We start from the raw sequence: 19378 nt of genomic DNA, 5'->3' as shown, positions 1-19378 counted from the left end.
TTGCCCACGGTCAGCAGGTCTCCTAAGTCTAATCCAGGTTCCCTACCGTCTCCAGGCCACGTGCTTTCTTGATTTCTTGCATCTCAGCCTTGGCTTCCTGCCATGTCGTTAAACTTGACGGTTGGGCTCATGCTTTCGACATCCATTTCTTCCACTTCCTTTTGCTGTGTATATTGCTAAACACTGAGTAGGTGCTCAATAAGTACTTGTTAACTTGAAGGGGAAGATGCTTTTGGTCAGAGGCAGTGATGGAGGTGGCCATTGATGAAAAGCTCCCTTGACTGATGGCCAGGCTGGCATTTTGGGTGAGTGTGAGACAGGACCCCTTGGCTCCTGTACAGTCACTAGTCTTTGAGGTTGGAGGTGACTCTTCATACTGTGGATTTGCCACAGCACAACTGAACAAAGAGGATGGTTTTTGCTGTGTCTGACAAGGCAGAATCTATCACCAGCAGTGTATAGCCAAGAGAAAGGAGGTTCAGAAAATGTGTGCACATCTGATTAGACTGTATATCTCCTGGGCAAAATTGAATATGGTACATTATATTTATTGGTTGTTCGGATTCTCCAAATCTTTTTTTAAACAATATAACCAGAATTTAGCTTGACCAGAGTAAGAGGGAGGGAAGATGTAGTTCAGAAATGGTATTTTAGACTGATGTCATCTAAGTCTTCATTCTTTCTCTTTTTTCTAACAAATATTTATTGAGTGCCAGTTCTACGCCAGGCATCATTTTAGACACTGGGAATACAGCAGTGATCGAGGCTTTGAAAAATTTGTGCCTCCCTGGAGCTTGCATTCTATTGGGGTTGCAAAGGTAATTAAAGGAAATGTGACATGTACTAGTTTGCTAGGGCTGCAAAAATAAAGTATCACAGGATGGCTTAAACAACAGAAATTTATTGTCTTAAAGTCCTGGAGGCTAGAAGTCTGAGACTGTTGGCAGATTTGGTTCCTTCTGGGGCCTCTCTCCTTGGCTTGTGGATGGCCATCTTCTCCCTGTGTCTTAACATTGTCTCCCCTCTGACTGTGTCTGTGTCCAACTTTCCTCTTCTTAGAAGGACACTAATTATGTTGGATTAGGGCCTACCCCACTTTTAACTTAACTAGCTCTTAAAGACCCTATCAGTGGTTAGGACTCTGCATTTCCATTGCAGGGGGGCCTGGGTTCGATCCCTGGACGGGGAACTAAGATCCCGCAAGCTGTGTGGCGTGGCCAAAAAAAAGACCCTATCTCCAAATGCAGTCACATTCTGAGGTACTGGGCATTAGGGCTTCAACATATGAATTATAGGAAGGATACAATTCAGCCCATAGTATGGCATAAATAAAAAAGTGACATTGATGCATGATGACTCAGCAATTTAAAGCATAAAGGTTTTGATGCTTTTCCAAACTGGAGAAGGATCGCTTGTCCACCCATGATGCCTATGGTCAGTGCTGGCTTAGAGCGAAGGCTGACCTCGGGCAGCAAAGTGATCTGGAGTGATGCATTGAGTTATCCTCAGTGAAACTAAGCAGGCCATGTGAGAATTAAACTACTGATCTGGACTTAATTAATACGAAAGTCTAAACAACTGAGAAAGAGGCCCAGACCCCCTATCCCCACACACATATATTTAACGTATCTTGCTGGAAAGAAGTAAATTTATTTTCATAAACAATGACTCGGAGAAACTGCACCCATTCCACATGGAAGCATTAAAGCTGTTTATTTTTTCCCTTTAATGACCTCCTGTTTTCTTAATGGGATTGGTGTGTGTGTGGTTCCTGCTGCTTTATGTACTTTGTTGCCGTGTGGCTCATCGGTTTCTCTTTTCTTTTATGCTTTTGTGGTTTTACTAAACAAATGACCTTCTGTGTCACAGTGAGCTCCTGGATCTCCACATGCTGATGAGCATAAATCCACCCAATCTGGAGCTCTTTGCTATGGAAGATTCAGTTTGGCTTTTGAAATAAGATAAAAGTGCTGAAATCGTTGGTCAAACACATAGGAGAAGGGCTCGTGGTTCTCCCGGGGCTTCGGTGCAACAGATGCCTGCTTGAGCAGTGGAGTGTGGGTTTGGTCAGTCTGTCAAATTGGAAAACCCATCCATCTGCTAGTCTGAGAACGGAGACTTCTCTCATGGGCACACTGGGACTAATTTGTTAGTAAAGAGCTCTGCAGGCCACTGAGTCCCAGGGAGAGTTGGTGAAGCAATAAGAAGGGCGCAAAAGCTGTGTTAATTTTTTCCCAGAGCGACCAGTTGAAAAAGGAAGGATTTGGATAAACAGGGGAAACAGTTGGGTTGACCTGAGGCCTGATTAGGAAGAGAGGGTTTTCTTTGTGATTTCTTTGCTCTTCTTTTTTATTGCCTTAAGAAATCTTGGTAGGAACTTCTATGTCCATCGACTGATTCCCTTGTTTCTGTATTTGTTAATTTACTGAATACCCACTAGGTAACAGGGCCTGGGATAACATATGATACTTTCCTTCAAAAAGCCTGTGGTAGGGAGGTGGCAAGATGGCAGAATAGAAGACCCCAGCCAACATCCCTCAAAAAGATCAATAATTAGACAGCTATCCAAGAACAGAAACAGCTTGGGAGAGCTCTGGAGTCCACGTAAGAAACTCCAGCAATATAGTAGAGCAAAAACCCAGAGAATAACCACAGAAAAAGTGAAGGAACAGTAGTTTCATTTTGCCTGCATCATCCCATCCCCCAGGCTGGCCCTGCTCCCCTTCTAGAAAGAGTTCCCCTTGCCAGGAAAGGGAGAGTGGGATGAGTGACCAGATGTCAGGATACTACACAAAGGACGGACCTCGATTTCACTCCACCCAGAAACTGGCAAAGCTGAGGTGTATAAAGATGGCTGGGGGCAAGGAAGAAGAACCGTGGCTGCCAACATCGGCCACACAGCAGGAGTGACTGTGGTTCCCAGTGACTCGCTCTGCGGAGGACCCCGACGGCTTTCACCACTGAAGAAGCCAGCACGCCCCCTGCAGATGTCACTGGTTTTCACCCCACAGGTATTGGCATTCACTAGCCTGAGTCCCTCGCTGTTCATTACCTCTCCCCCATCCCCTGGTCGCCTCTGGTGCCTGGGGCCTGCACTGGCAGCTAGTCCCAGCCTCTGTGTTGCACACATGCGAGACAGCAGCCTAGGTCCCCGTAGCTGACTTCACTGACGTGTGTGTGCTCGGTGCTGGCTTCTCCGATGTGCGCTTGCACACCACTGGCCTGACTTCCATTGCTGGCCTCCACTGCTGTGTGCATCTGTGGCGAGAACCTGCAGCCACGAAAGTGCACATTGGCAGCCAAGGCTCCCACAGCTGCTGTGGGCCCAGATCCAGCCCTGTCTCCTGTCACTGGCCTGCACCACGGGGTTCACCCGCCGCTAGCCCCTTCAGCTGTGCCCGTGTACCCTGCTGGCCTGACTCTCATTACCAGCCTCCACTGCTGTGCTCGTGCCTGTGGTGAGACCCTGCAGCCACAGGAGTGCACACTGATAGTCAGGGCCCCTGCAGCTGCTAGTGCACACGCAGTTGGCCCTGATCCTTGCTTCTGGCCAAGGCCCTTGCCACTGTGTGTGTGTGCATCAGCTCCTGACATTACACTGGCACCTGCAGCTGGGTCCTGCAGCTGAGGGTATGCACACCACCTGCTCTAGCCAGTACTGCTGCCGGCCCTGGTCCCCAGCTGCTGGACCTGGAGGTGCTGCTGAGGACCCCAACAGCCCTTGCAGCCACTGTGGACCACCACAGAGCTCACCAGACACCACACAGTTGTAAATGTTGTGGACCTCAGTGGCTGAGCCACTGAGACATCATGCCCTTCTGTATCTGGAGATGCCACGCGGCCCACCACTTGCTGCCCTGTACCACTTGACCTAGGATCACAGCACACTCCAGTGTGTCCCCATCTGCAGATGAAGTGCTTTCCTTACTGAAGTCTGTCCATAAAGGCTGGAATTTTTCTGGATTATTGCAGATGTGCAGACAGCTACACCAGACTGTGAAGAATCAGGGAGACACATCTCCACCAAAGGAATATGGTAAACCTCCAGTCATTGGCCTCAAAGAATGGAGATCCAGGAATTGCCCAACAAAGTTATCAAGATAATTGTTCCAGAGATGCTCTTTGAGAACACAGGTGAACAATTTAATGAAATCAGGAGAACAATGCAAGGACAAAATGAGACGTTCAACAAAGAGATAGAAAACAAAAAAGAACCAAACAGAAATCTGGAGCTGAAGAATACAATGATAGTTCAATAGAATTGAACTATCTATTGAAGAATTCAGTCGAAATCTTTAACAGAAGACTGGACCAAGCAGAGGAAAAACATCAGTGAACTTGAAGACAGAGCATTTGAAATTATCCAGTCAGAGGAGCTAAAAGAAACAAGAGTGAAAAAAAGAAGGCTACAGAATTTATGAGACGCCATTAAGAGAAACAATCTAAGCATCTTTGGAGTCCCAAAGGGGAGGAGAGTGAGAAAGGGGCAAAAAGCTTACTTAAAGAAATAATGGCTGAGAACATAGCAAACTTGGGAAGAGATATGTACATCCAAGTTCATAAAGCTAATATGTTATCCCAGAATTTCAATCCAAAATGATCTTTCTCTAAGACACATTATAGTAAAACTGTCTAAAATCAAAGACAAAGAGGGAATTTTAAAATCAGCAATAGAAAAAATATTTCTCTCATACAAAGGAAACCCCATAAAGATATCAGTGAATTTCCCAGCAGAAACCTTGCAGACTAGGAGAGAGTGGGATGATATATTCAAAGTGCTGAAATAAGAAAACTGCCAACTGAAATACTTTATCCAGGAAAGTTGTCCATCAGAAATGAAGTCAAGATAAAGACTTTGCCAAACAACAAAAACTGAGGGAGTATATCACCATTATATAATATCTACCTCACAAGAAATGCTGAAAAGAGTTCTTCAAACTGAAACAAAAACATGCCAATTAGTAACATAAAAACTTATGAAAATATACAACATACTGGTAAATATAAGATCAGATTTAAAGTACTCTAAAGTGATAAATATATAGTCAGGTTTAAAATACTCTAATACTGTCATAAGATGGTCTGTTACCACTTAACTCTTGTATAAGCTTAAAGGACAAAATTATTAAAAATAGCTATAGCTACGAAATTGTTCATGGATACACAATATAAAAAGATGTAAACTGTGACAACAAAAATATATAAAAAAATAAAAATTATTAAAAATAGCTATAGCTACGAAATTGTTCATGGATACACAATATAAAAAGATGTAAATTGTGACAACAAAAATATAAAATAAATTGTGACCCCCAAAATAATGTTGGGGGTTAGTGAAAGGGTAAGGTTTTATTTTTATTATAATTGAAGTTAAGTTTTATCAGCTTAAAATGGACTGTAATATCTATAAAATGTTTCAAATAAGCCTCAGGGTAACCACAAAAGAAAAACCTGTAGTAGATACACACAAAATAAAGACAAGGGAATCAAAGTATGCCACTATGGAGAATCATCAATTCATAAAGAAAGAAAGCAAGAGAGGAAGAAAGGAAGAAAGGAGCTATAAAACAGCCAGAACATAATTAACAAGATGACAATAGTAAGTACTTACCTATCAATAATTACTTTAAAAGTAAATGGATTAAATTCTCTAATAAAAAGAAATAGAGTGGCTGAATGGATAAAAATCAGGACTCAACTATATGCTGCTTACAGGACACTCACTTTAGCTTCAAGGACACACACAGGCTGAAAGGGAAGGGATGGAAAAAGATATTCCATGCAAATAGAAACCAAAAAGGAGAAGAGGTGGCTATACTTATATCAGACAAAATAGACTTTAGATCAAAAGCTGTAACAAGAAAAGAAGATGGTAATTATAGATAAAGATAAAGGAAGGGGTCAATTCATCAAGAGGCTCGAGCCTCAGCGAGCCACAGCTCCTAGTCAACCATGTGATCACAAGGGTAAACAACTGTTATACTTACAACCATTCTGTACCCATACAATCATTCTGTTTTTCATTGTCAGTACAGTATTCAATAAAGTACATGAGATATTCAACAGGGTATTATAAATTAGGCTTTATGTTAGATGATTTTGCTCAACTGTAGGCTAATGTAAGTGTTCTGAGTGTGTTTAATATAGGCTAGACTAAGCTATGATGTTTGATAGGGCAGGTGTTTTAAATGCATTTTAGACTTATGATATTTTCAGTTTATGATGGGTTTATCAAGATGTAACCCCATCATAACTTGAGGAGTATCTGTATCTTATAAGGGGTCAATATAATATATATAAAGAAACTCTTGCAACTCAATAGCGAAAAACCAAATAACCCAGTAAAAAATGGGCGGAGGACCTGAACAGACATTTTTCCAGAGAAGGCATCCAAATGGCCAAGAGCTATATGAAAAGATGCTCAACATCACTAATTATCAGGGATACACAAATCAAAACCACAATGCGAAATCACCTCACACCTGTTAGAATGACTATTATCAAAAAGGTAGGAGATAAATGCTGGCAAGTATTTTTGAGAAAAGAACCCTGGTGCACTGTTGGTGAGAATATAAATTGGTGGAACCACTATGGAAAACAGTATGGAGGGTCCTCAAAAAATTAAAAATAGAACTGCCACAGGATCCATTGATCCCACTTCTGGGTATTTATCCAAAGGAAATGAAATTAATATCTTGAAGAGATATCTGCTTTCCCAGGTTCATTGCATTATTCACAATAGCCAACACATGGAAATCACCCATGTGTGTGTTGATACATGAATGGATAAAGAAAAAGAAAACATATGTGTATATAACTTGCCTGCATGGTTATAGGAGCTTCATAACTGGTTTTTCCACCTCTAATACCTTGCCTCTTAAGTTGGCCTCCACAACCAGGCTTATCTTTCCCAACTATAGGTAAGACCATACTTCTACCCTCTTAGAGTCTTATCAGTGGCTCCCCATTGGCTAGAGTTTGGATTCCTCAGCTTGGCAATTCTATCATTCCCCCAGCTGGCCCTGCCCCGTCTTCCATCAGACTCTGCTGTCCTCAGCTAGAGCATGTGCACCCTTCCACATCTCTATGCCTTGGCTCGTATGATTTCTTCATCTTGAAAATCTTTTCCCTGCCTCATCTGTCTCTTGAAATATTTTTTTATCCTTTAAGCCTCAGTTCAAGTTCCACCATCTTTATGAAATCTTTGTTGATATCTAGTCAGAATTAACTGTCCTTCCTTACTGTAATTTATAGCTCTGCTTTAGGTTCTGCTGTAGAGTTGGTGCTTATATTCTAACTCTCTCCAGATTGCAAGCTTTTGAGTCAGCAGGTATCGTATCTTATTTTTCTCTGTATGTAGCCTAGTGATTAGCATGGATTAGTACGTAATTCTACACACAAATTAAGTGTTCAGTAAGGGCTTACTGGGTGAACAACTGTCGTCAGGCTATTGGATGGTTCCCCTGGGAGGTCCCTTCATCAACCTTAAGCTCCTCATGTCCAAATCTGAGATCGTGAGTTCTAGCTACCCCCAAACTGGCTCTCCTTCGCAACTTTCCTAGTTCTGTCAGTTGCCACTCAGTATCTGGGGCCCCAAAACTCAGCCATCTTTGATTTTTCTCTCCATTCTCCCATAATACCTGTTAATCTCTAGGCCTTGCAGATTTTACACAAGATATGGTAAATATTTGTGCTTTTCTCTCTGATAAACCTGGCCCTTCTCACTTCATGCTCAGTTTATCTTAGTAGAATTTTAGCTGGTCTCTCTTGGGGTCCATCTTCATAGAAGTGGTTGAGCGTAGCTGTGTGCTGAGCCAGCCATAGAACAAAAAACATAGACAAAGCCCTTTAAGGACCATGAAACATGTCTACATTTCAGTGATCACAGTCAGGGCTTCACTATCAAAAAGTAGTTTTTATAAAGTTTTTGTCTTCTCACAAAAGCAATACAAAAGCACTGTAGAAAAATTTTTAAATATCAACAGGAAAAAAGGAAGAAAAGAATGATATAAAATCCTACCATTGTACATTTTTTTTTTTTTTTTTTTGCGGTACACGGGCCTCTCACTGTTGTGGCCTCTCCCGTTGCGGAGCACAGGCTCCAGACGCGCAGGCTTAGCGGCCATGGCTCACAGGCCCAGCCGCTCCGCGCCATGTGGGATCTTCCCGGACCGGGGCACGAACCCGCGTCCCCTGCATCGGCAGGCGGACTCTCAACCACTGCGCCACCAGGGAAGCCCTACCATTGTACATTTTCATGTATCTCCCACTGTTTGTTTTTGGCGTGCACGTATGTGTTGTGGGTACATGTGTGCCTGTGTATGTGCGTGTCCTTCAGGTTAGGGTTACATTTGGCTTTAAGTGACAGAAAACCCAACTGAAAATGTCTTAAACAAATAGACATTTATTTGTCTCTCGCAAGAGATCTGTAGAGAGCAGGTATTTGGCAGGTTCTGGGGCTCGTGACGTAGTGCTGGATTCTCTGCAATTCCCTTGGCCGTTTGCTCACGAATTGAAGGCGGTGGCTGCAGTTGTAGCCGCGTCAGCTGCATTTACTGCAGGAGTGAGGCAGAAGGGTAAAGGCAGCACTTGCAGACATTTGGATGTGTTTCATGGGTCAGAACTCTGTCACGTGACCGTTCCAAGCTCCAGGTCAGGCTGTGAAAATGAACACTTGGCTTTTTTACCTTCCCTGTACAGCAGGCAAGAGTGAGAGGCCTAACGTTGGTGTTGGGTGGATTGAACTGCGGTATCTACCACATAGACAATGAAATTTATGGCTCCAAAGGTATATCACCTAAAGAGAGCTTTGTAGAATTAAAGCTTTGTTGCTCTGTCGATAGCAGCAATGATACACGGCTTTTATTACATGTGGAACAAACCTGACTTTGGGATATTATCCAATGTAGCTTTATTTTGACCTCTCATTGCCCCTTTAAGTTTTACTGGGTGGACTGAGGGATGAATTTCCCTTGCCTGTGATAAAAATTTGGGCAGGTCCATGGCTCTTCTGTTCTCTCTTAGGCAGCAGACCATCCGATGGTTATGTTAGTTGCAAACAAATTTCAGAAATTAGAATATCCAGACCCCAGCAATAATCAAATCTCTGAATTTAATTAATGTGATTGTGGGCTTCCTGCAGCTGGGCCCTCACTGTGGCTGACCCCTTGGTAGAGCAGATGCATATCCTTCTGTCTGCCCCTATAACTGCTGTTACTGACCACTGGGTGGAGGGGGTGGGGGGAAGGAGGGACAGGAGAGCTCTTCCTTGAACTGCCATTTGCTCCACACTCCCAGGCCTGGTAGATATTTTTAGCTGACTCTTTCTTTGATGCGCTGGTGGGCTGCTTGGAAATGCCTCTGCCTGGGAATCCCCCTGCAGCTCTCTAGGTGCAGACTGTGCAATTCCCCCCTTCCTTGCTGCTCTCATCCTGGTTTTCTGATGTTGTCCACACACTGTCTCACTGTTGGAGGCCTCACGCCCCACCCCTAGGAGGACTTTTGGCAGGTTTTAAAATGGACCCAGGCTGGCTTTCTTTCATGGTCTGTAAACCCTGAGGGTTCAGGCCCGTCCCAGCTGTACGCCCTTCTCCTACTGCCATGTGCTGACTAGATTTCTCTACAGTGTACAATGTCCCTTAAGTATGGGGACCATCTCCATACTCCTTCAATGGCCCAATGGCAGCCCCCTCCCTAGGCTTGAGGTGACAGAAAGCACATCCTTCCCCTTACATGGCAGTGTAGGGTGGGACTCACAGCATCTCAAAAATTCTCTTCAAAGCAGTCGATTCACAAATTCCCCCTTCATCCACTCTCTTAAAATTTTATATTCCCAAAGCAGATAAAGGCCTCTGGGTGAGGGACTCAAGAGTTAGGAAACTAGTTCCTAACCATTTCCTATAAATTCTGCATTGGAGGTTTGTCTTAGTCTGGGCTGCTGTCACAGAATGCCATTCATTGGGGGGCATGTAAACAACACAGATTTATATCTCACACTTACGATGGATGGGAAGTCCCACAATCAAGGTGCTGACAGATTTGGTGTCTGGTGAGGACCTGCCTTCTGGTTTACAGATGGTGGTTCTCTCTGTGTCCTCACATGGCAGGGGGAGATGGGAACTCTCTGGGGTCTCTTTTACGAGGGCACTAATCCCATTTGTGAGGTCTGTGCCTTCATGACCTAATCACCTCCCAAAGACCCCACCTTCAAACGCCATCATGTTGTGGGTTAGGATTTCAACATACATGAATTTGAGGGGACTTAAACATTCAGTCCTCAGCAAGCCTGTTCTGTACTCACACTGCTGTCTGATATCTGTGGTATTGGCATCTCAGTTGGAGCGGACAGAATTGCAGGCTTGCCTCTTCTTCCAGGTGAATGCAAGAGCTGTATATCTGGTGAACCTCCCCTCAAGGCTTCTCTAAAGTCTAGACAAAGACGATTCCTGCTCTCTCTGGAGCTGAAAAAATAAAAAGCCAGCAATTGTCCTAGTAGAAATAAGTATGTATAATGATGTATGTAATCCACATGGCTGTGAGAGCTGAAAATTGGCTTGTGTAAGAGGTTAGGCAAATTCTTGCTAAGGAGTCTAATGCTGTGAACTGTCGCCATCTATTTAAACTTCACAGGGAGTGCCTTACGGAGGGGCAGCTGGACTTGCTCTGTTTTTCAGAGAACAGAGCCTGATGGCTTCTCACACTTAGGGCTGTCCAAAAGCAAATGCAGGGGCTGCTCGTGATAGCCAGGTGTTGGACGATGTGCTGAAAGCCCAGTAGCTGGTCTCTGCATCCCAAAGAAAGATGTGATCTGGTTACAAGATCAGTGGCCCTGCCTTATGGCAACTCCTGCAAAGTTCCTACTGTTGAGTTTGGGGAACGTCCTCCACACTGGACAAAATGCTGCCTCTAGGACCTGGTGGCTGGCTTCCTGCCAGGGACACGGCGGGTGGGGAAAGACAACCTTTGTGGTGGAGGGCTGAAATTGTCTGTGTGTATGTTAGCTCATATCCTGTTCCCTTTCCAGAAATCCTGCCTTATTCTCCCTCCATCCATGCAGCTTAACCATCTTCGGAGCCTTAGCTCAAATGCCCATCTTCCATGAAGCCTGGAAGCCGTCTCTCCTTGAGGTCGTGCAGCAGCGCTGCTATCTCCATGCTTGCAATGCTGTTGTGGTTCCTGTGTGGTGACATCTCTGCTGTTACCTTATACGCCTTTTGGGAAGGGCTGATGATGCCCACATGAAAGAGAAGAGCCCCAGAGAATTCTAATGAGAGACAAGCCATAAGAAGCTACGTGGGGCCAAGACTCTCCGCTGTAGAATTCATCTTTGTTGAATAATTGAGCCCTGTCCATCTGAGATTACTGATTACTCCTTTCATTTCTTTACTTTCAACACAGGTTAACTGAGCACTGACAGTGTGTCAGGCCCATGCCTAGGCCCCAGGGCACTTTAGGAGGGGCTATGGTCCTTGTCTCTCCAAGAACCCAGTCTCGGGGGAAGCCTGGCCCGTGTGTGCATGTAATAAGGTGGAGAATGCCATTCATTCAGGTCTAGGGGGAGCCTTCTGGCAAGATGAGCACTCAGAAGCTCAAGATGGGCAGCCCTTCCCCAGGGGATGGGTGTGGCAAGGAGGCTCTCCCATCATAAGCAAGGGTGCTGGAGCAGAGGAGGCTGGTGTGCAGGGGGATGGATAATACAGCAGGGAGGGCAGTGAGAGGAGAGATTTTTGGCAACTGCTGTGAGTGGGAAGCTTTGAGGAGAGGGACAGATGTCTAAACAGGATGTTTTTCTGTGGAGTGTGTCATGTAATCCTCACCTCCCGCCAGCAGTGTCCTTTAAGGAAAATATGGCAGATTTGGGGAATGACAAGTACTCTTCACAGTGACGAAGGGAGGTGAGGTTGACCAGATGGCCTGGCAGCTCACCTATGTTTTGATGTCCATACCACAACCCCTATTTCTCCTTTTACCCTTTGGTTAGAATACGCTTTTAGCAAAATTTATGCATTCTAAATAATTTTTATTTAACTATTTAATCTGTTTAGTATGTTCCATTAGCTAATATTACTTACTTTTGTCTTTTTAAAAAATAATATTTATTGTATTATCTGTTTTTTATGATGTAATCTTACTGTTTATTTTATCTTGGCCACCTTTTCTAGTTCTAACATTTTACGTGTGCACTGTTCAACTTATCACATTTATATTCCAGCGTGTTTTGATTTTGCTGGTATTTACTCCAGCATGTTTTAAGCTAATGTTTACTTACGGTTTTTACTTTTCCAAAACTGTTTCAGATAAATAAGCTAAAAGCTTCTTTTACCTTATTACTATCACGGGTAGCTGTGCTGATGTCTGGCCTCCTGTTCTACCTGCCTTTTGTCCCTCCCACAGTCCCTGGCAGAGTGGGTGGCCTTAAATCTTTACCAGGAAAATGATTGAATGCATGATTCACTCATGTCAGGTCAATCACTGGGTCCTGGCCATACTACTTCCTGAACATTTAAAATCCATCCCTTCATCCCCTCTGCTACTCTGTTGTACAGGCCACCACCATCTTTCAGCTGGGTCCCCACACAAACTCCTCCTGTCTTTTCTCTTCTTCTCTCCAATTTACTCTCCATCCTGCAGCACTGTGATATTTTTTAAATGGAGAAAAAGAGTATACAAACGTGCTCCCACTTATTTTTGGCTAATGAGTTAGGATATATAGCCTTTTTTTAAATTGCAAGAATTAAATATACATGCTTCCGATGTTTAAAAATAATTCATGTTAGTTTTAAAAAGGTATTTCTACCATGGAAAATTTCAAACCCAGATGAAAGTAGAGTGAATAGTATAATGAACCTCCATGTACCCATCACCTGCCTTCAAGAGGTATTAACACTTTCCATTACCAACAGTTCACCATTTTCTCATCAATCCCTCTTTTTGTTTTTATTTTATTTTTATTTTTATTTTTTTTTTACGGTACGCGGACCTCTCACTGTTGTGGCCTCTCCCGTTGCGGAGCATAGGCTCGGGACGCGCAGGCTCAGCGGCCATGGCTCACGGGCCCAGCCGCTCCGCGACATGTGGGATCTTCCCGGACGGGGGCACGAACCCGCGTCCCCTGCATCGGCAGGCGGACTCTCAACCACTGCGCCACCAGGGAAGCCCTCTTCGTATATTTTAGATCTGGTTTCAAGGTCCCAAACTCTGGTCCTGACTCCCCTTCTTTGACTCCTCTTCCTACTGCCTTTCCCACCTGTAACACACCATACTCTCTTGCCATAGAATTAATTACATTCTTTTGTAATTGCCTTGTTTACGTATTTATTTTCCTCCTACACTCCGAGTTTCTTGCAGATAGGATATTTATGTCCCCCCTTTACTTTTAATTATGGCAAATATAGAATGAATAGGTAGTTGACCTCATCCTCGGGGACATTCTGGCTGCCGGGAATTGGGATGCTTCTGACAGCCCTCTCTCACCCATTCTTTGTGCATGTCACCATTCATTGTCCTTCACATGTCACCATTTACTGCACTCAGCCTGGGACACCTTTGGTGAGAAGTGAGGGCAAGCCAGAGCATCCATGGATCTACCCTCCCTGCTTTTCTTTCGAGCTGGGGACTTTCTGAGGCATGAGAAGCCTGTGGGGTCCCCACGGCGTGGGCTGCTCTGTGCCAGTGCCCCATCCTTGTCCTGGGACCTGGGGACTGGGGAGCACAGGCTGGGTCTGCAGGTGGAGAAGGTGACAGGCAGAGTTACGGGCTGGCTCCTCACATGAATGTCCAAGGCTGCCCTCTGGAAGTCGGTCAGCAAGTCTGACAAACAGCTCATCAGTCTCCATGGAACGGCTTTTTGTTAGAGGCATAAACGTACTGTTTGCCACATTGGCCTTTGTGTAAGAACAGAGCGTGTTCTTCAGTAGGGCTGTGTCTTATTCGTTTGCCTTGCACACATTCATATGGGGATGGATTAGCCCAGTAAATGGTCTCTCTGCTTCTCCAAGGTAGGGCAGACATTTTCCACCTGGACGTAATCTCTTTTCTGAGAATATTGTCCAAAAACTAGGTCATCTATTGTAAAGGAAATTAGGCAGTAATTAAATTTAACTGGAAGTTACGGTATTGGTATTTCATTTTAGAGGGAGTGTGCCTCCCTAATGACTTTATTGCTACAGTTATGTGGGCTATTTATTTATTTTGACAAGGTGTAGTGGAAAAGGTTGTATTTAATAAGTTAGATGATAGTTTCTGGACTTGAATTTTTTTAAAAAATTTTTATTGAAGTATAGTTGATCTACAATGTTGTGTTAATTTTCTGTACAGCAAAGTGATTCAGTTATACATATATATATATACATTCTTTTTTATATTATTTTCCATTATGCTTTATCACAGGGTATTGAATATAGTTCTGTGTGCTCTACAGAAGGACCTTGTTGTTTATCCATTTTATACACAATAGTTTACATCTGCTGATCCCAAACTCCCAGTCCTTCCCTCCCCAACACACCCTGCCGCCAGCAACCACAAGTCTGTCCTCTATGTCTCTGAGTCTGTTTCTGTTTCGTAGATATGTTGATTTGTGTCATAGTTGAGATTCCACTTACAGGTGATATCATATGGTATTTGTCTTTCTCTTTCTGGACTTGAATTTTTAATGGGCAGAGTCTCACCTTCAAAGGTGAGTTCTGTTTCTTTGTCCCCTTTTCAGGTCAACCTGACAGAAGCCAACTCAGTTCCCCTGCACGGTCGTTTGGTTCAGCTGCTTCAGGATGGGATATCTTTTGGCAAATGAGCCATGTAGACAGACGAGACCAGGCTAAGAAAAAACAGCTGTTTTGGGTGGGTTCTTTTCACGTATGCAGTCAATTGTCACAGCTGGCTGGGGTAGTAGTGACCTCCTACTGTCTCCCCTCATTATTTTCCAATTGGAAAGGGCTCAGAGAGGTGAGTCCTGCAGAAGGCCAGCCTGCTAGGTGGGTGGCAGAGCTGGTGGGAGGACCCAGGTTCTGCTACTCTATGTTCAAGCACTTGCCACCTTCCCATGGTGGGGCCTGAGGTCAGGGCAGCCGGGGAGGGTTCGGCACCATCATGCCCGTAGGAAATGCTGAGTGAGTGCTTGCTGAGTGAAAGGACCACCTTGGAACAGCCTGGCTGCATCCTCCACATGTGGATTATGTGGCCTCCTCACACTTCCTTTAGACCTAAGGTCCACTTAGATCACCCATAATGACCATCCGTTAGCTCGTCCATTAGGTCATCCATTACATCGCCTGGGCAGCAGTCCCAAAGTGCTCGGGGCTCACAACTTGCTTTCCACCCTGTCCTTCCTCCAGAATTCTTTGATCCCAGGCCTCCTCTTCTAGCTTCCTCTGCTCAAACACTCTAGACAAATCAACCACATAAAGACCACTGGGTACCCGAAGGTACCCAATCCCATTTTCCTGCGGTTTCTTCACTGGAGGCCATTATCATTAATGTTTGTGAGGAAAACCTATCATTAAAAACTTGCTATGCTCCTTAAAAAAGTAATTTATTTCTTCTGAAGGCGCACAAACATGGTGCAATGCCCCTTTCCTAATAAATACTTTTCTTGCTGACTACCGCTTCTTCAACTAGACAGTGGAGGGGACTGGGCAGCCCACCCAGTGAGTTGTTCTGTGTCTTTGTGTGGAAGTTGCCAGCTTCACATGGGGACCTCGCCAAGGAGGATGACACAGGGATTGTGTCTCAAAGCCCCATCTTGCTCTGTACACGTGAGGTTCTGGTGGAGCTGGACAATTTTCATAAACAAGGGGAAAAGCATAAGTAGCAAAGTAATACCTCAGCTCCAGAGATTCCTTAAAGAGCAAAGAAGTGGTTAATAAGGAAGCCAAGTACAATGGATCCGTATATAACCTGCTCCCACATTCTGTCAATATATAATGACCACATATTTTCCAATCTGCCCCTGGGAGACATGCTAGGTAAAATAGATTGAGAAGAAAATAAAGATGCTTGCTGTACAATATATTAGGTTGATACCTGTTAATGCTTGAGCAGACTCCTTGCAGGATGATTGGAAGGCCCCGGATGCTCTCAGTACAGACAAAGCAAAGTGACTGTTTAAGCTCTTTGTTCTTTTAAATACATACAGGCCTGTGCAGTGTGCAGACCATGTGAAACTATTAAGACTCCCTGTCTTAGGGGTTGGAGGTCTTGCTAGACTTGACCAAGGGAAGCCCTAGTTATGTGGAAAAATGGTTTGTCTCCATCTGCCCCCAATGCCAGGGGCAGCAATTGACCATTTTTCTCCCATGTTGAGTTTGGCAGGGGCCTTGGGAGGGGCCCTGTGGTGCTGGAATTAGTGTCATGCAGGTTACACCAGCCTAAACTGTCTCCAAATTCTGTTTTCCCCTCTTTCTTCTTCCTTACTGGGAAAGAAAAAGAATATTTGGAAAATGGAAATAGAATACAAATATAGTCACCTAGAATCCCACTATTTTACTTTTTTTTCTTCTTTTCGCTTTTTGCATATTATGTTTTAGCTTTGTTCTTATAAAAAATAATATACATATGTTTTTATAGTTACAATTAGTGTCCATATACTTTTTGGAATTCTGATCTTTTTTTCCCCACATAATCACATTTCCCCCATGTTTTACCCAGATTTCACACTAGTCATCATAAAGTTAGGCTGCCTGTCATTTCATCATGATGGTATATCAGAATTTAAGTAAGCACAGATATGTCTATGAGGTGCCCAGCACAGTGACTCTTGTTTATGTATTAATTAATTTGTTTGTTAATTCATTCATTGAACAACACTTATCAAAAACCTATTGCATGCCAGCATTGGAGAGAAGGAGATAAATAAGACAGAGTCATTGCCTTTAAGGAATTCCCGGCAGGTGACATGGAAACTAAGGATGACCATTAAAAGAGAAACAGTGTTTTCTACTCATAATACTTCTGACACCAAATATATGGGAGGTTTTCCTACACCAACCAATTTCCAGACACCAATTTCTTCAGACACCAACTGGGTTTCCTACAACTCAATTTTGACACTACCTGGAGTTAGCACAGACCCCACAAGTTCAGGGCTCAGTCCCGCAAGATTCCTCCCACTTTGGATGCAAATCACAAGAACAGGCCTCCCACACTTCTCACTGACCTACTATAAACTGGGGGTTCTCATAACCCCCTCCTCAGGCTTGATAGTTTGCTATAATGGTTCACAGAACTCAGGGAAACACTTATGATTATGAGTTGATTATAAACAATACAACTCAGGAATGTTACCGAACTCAGGTTTGGCACCTTGCTGCTCAGAAGCCAACACTTGAGAGGCAAATGTTGGTAGAAAGGAAAGTTGCTTTAATCAGAAAAGCTGGTAATCTGGGGAGAAGGTGGACTCATGTCCTGAGACCCACTCTGAAGATTCTGCTCAGCCATGACGATTTTTAAAGGGAAAAAGGGGAAAGAATCTCAGTGAATCATCAAGGCAGGAGGTCACACTCTTTGTCATTCTCCATTGCTTGCAGGCTGGCTGTTTCCTCATGGTCTCTCTTCAGATGTTATCTTGTCTCTTTGTGGTCTGCCTGCAGGATTGCTAAGGGGGCTGCTGGGGGTAGAGAGCTAGCCATTCTTTAACTACTTCATTCTTGCTTCTTTTAATCTAGGAAAAGGATCAAGGTATGGTGTGCATTCAGGAGAGAATAAATCAGGAGTTAGGTTAAATTGCCTAGTGACCTCATTCCCATAATTACGTTCTTTTAAGGTTGGAGGGGAACAGAAATGAGCAAACAGGGAAAGGGCAAAAGGGCTGCTTCCGGGAACAGCCAGGTGGAAGAGATGCGTAGAGCAAGGTATGTGGGAAGGACCCATGAGCTTCTATGCCCTCACCGGGCCATCACCTTCCCAGCACCTCGAGGCATTCACCAACCAGGAAGCTCTTGGAACCTTGTGGTTTAAAGTTTTTATGGAGTTCCATTACATAGGCAGGATCGATTAAATCATTGGCCACTGGCTCAATTCCTGGCCTTTCTCCCCTCCCTAGGGGTTGGTGGTGGGGCTGACAGTTCTAACCCTCTAATCCCATGCATGGTTGGTTCCTCTGGCAACCAGCCTCCATCCTCCAAGAGTCACCTCATTAGCAGAAACTCAGGTGGGGTTGAAAGGGGCTTAGTATAAATAGCAAAAGACACTCCTCTCACTGCTATCACTAAGGAAATTTCAAGGGTTTTATGAGTTTTGTGCCAGGAACTCGGGACAGCGACCAAATATACTGCTCCTTATTATATCACGATATCAAAGCCACCCAGGCAGATACACTTGAGGACACCACTATGTGCTGCCTGTGACTGTGGGTCCATGGTTTAAAGGGTGGAGGAATTCTCTCACCTGGAGTCATCGGAGAAGGCCTAGGGGGTGCTTGAGCTGGGCCTTGGCAGACAAGTGGCGGTTCAGCACATGCAAGTGGGAGCAGCATGTGAGGAGTGGGCACAGCTCACACTGACTTGGATGACTACATACTTTGTTGCCAAACTGGGACATGCATGAGAATGAAGGAAGACTTCGCTCTGTTAAGATTTACAAGGGATGCCGCGTAATTGGTCATTCTCAGTGGAATCCTCTTATCAGAACCACAGGGGCGTTAGAGCTTGGGGTAGGGTGGGGGGTGCTTGTTAAAGTACAGCTCCAAGGCCACTGCCTTCCTGCCAACAGGTCAAAGAAGGCTTGGGATCAGCATTTTAACAAGCACCAGGCAATTCTGATGAAGAGAGTTCACAGACTGTATTTTTAAAAATTAGGAGCCCATTTAAATTTAGTTTTAAAACTTTTTACTATGGAAATCTTTGAAAATACATATAAAAGAGCAGAATAAAGCATCCTACGTATAGTCATTCAGTTCCAACAATTAGCAACATGTTTCCCTAATGTTGTTTTATCTGCCTATCCTTCTTTTTTTTTTTTTAGGCTGGAGTATTTTAAAGCAATTTTGAGACATTATTTCACCCACCTGTAACATGGACTTTTTAAAAATGTAACCACGATACCATTATCACACCTAAAAATATTAATGGTAATCTTTAACATTCTCTAATACTCCATCATTGTTCAAATTTCCCTAATTGTCTCAAAAATGTCTCTTTAGAGTTGTTTTTTTTAGGAGCCAGAAAAGACTCGCATACTGTTTTTGGTTGTTTTATTTCTTAAATCTGAGACCTTTTTTTTAAAAAAAACCTGTCTATATATTTATTGAAGAAACAGGTCATGTGTCCTGCACGATTTCATGGATCACATCTTGAATAACACTGATCTAGTCTTTCTTATTGACGTTATTAACCATCTTTCTTTCTAGAGAATTCTACCCTGGACTTGGTTAGCCCCAGGACAGACT

At 43.9% G+C, this 19378-nt stretch overlaps 1 long non-coding RNA gene across 1 annotated transcript in view; it reads left to right on the top strand.

Annotated features, from left to right (window-relative positions):
- Positions 1-269: 269 nt before the first annotated feature.
- The window catches only part of LOC109548376 (uncharacterized), a 79232-nt gene continuing 60123 nt past the window's right edge, over positions 270-19378 (top strand). The window contains exon 1 of the long non-coding RNA XR_002174457.1: positions 270-305. This is a non-coding gene — a long non-coding RNA (uncharacterized lncRNA). The remainder of the gene's footprint in view (positions 306-19378) is intronic.

The sequence above is a fragment of the Tursiops truncatus genome, chromosome 7 (genome assembly GCF_011762595.2).
Source record: "Tursiops truncatus isolate mTurTru1 chromosome 7, mTurTru1.mat.Y, whole genome shotgun sequence".
NCBI classification, from domain to species: Eukaryota; Metazoa; Chordata; class Mammalia; order Artiodactyla; family Delphinidae; genus Tursiops; species Tursiops truncatus.
The sequence above is the reverse complement of the archived record's forward strand: the minus strand, read 5'-3'. Positions and strand labels throughout refer to the sequence as shown.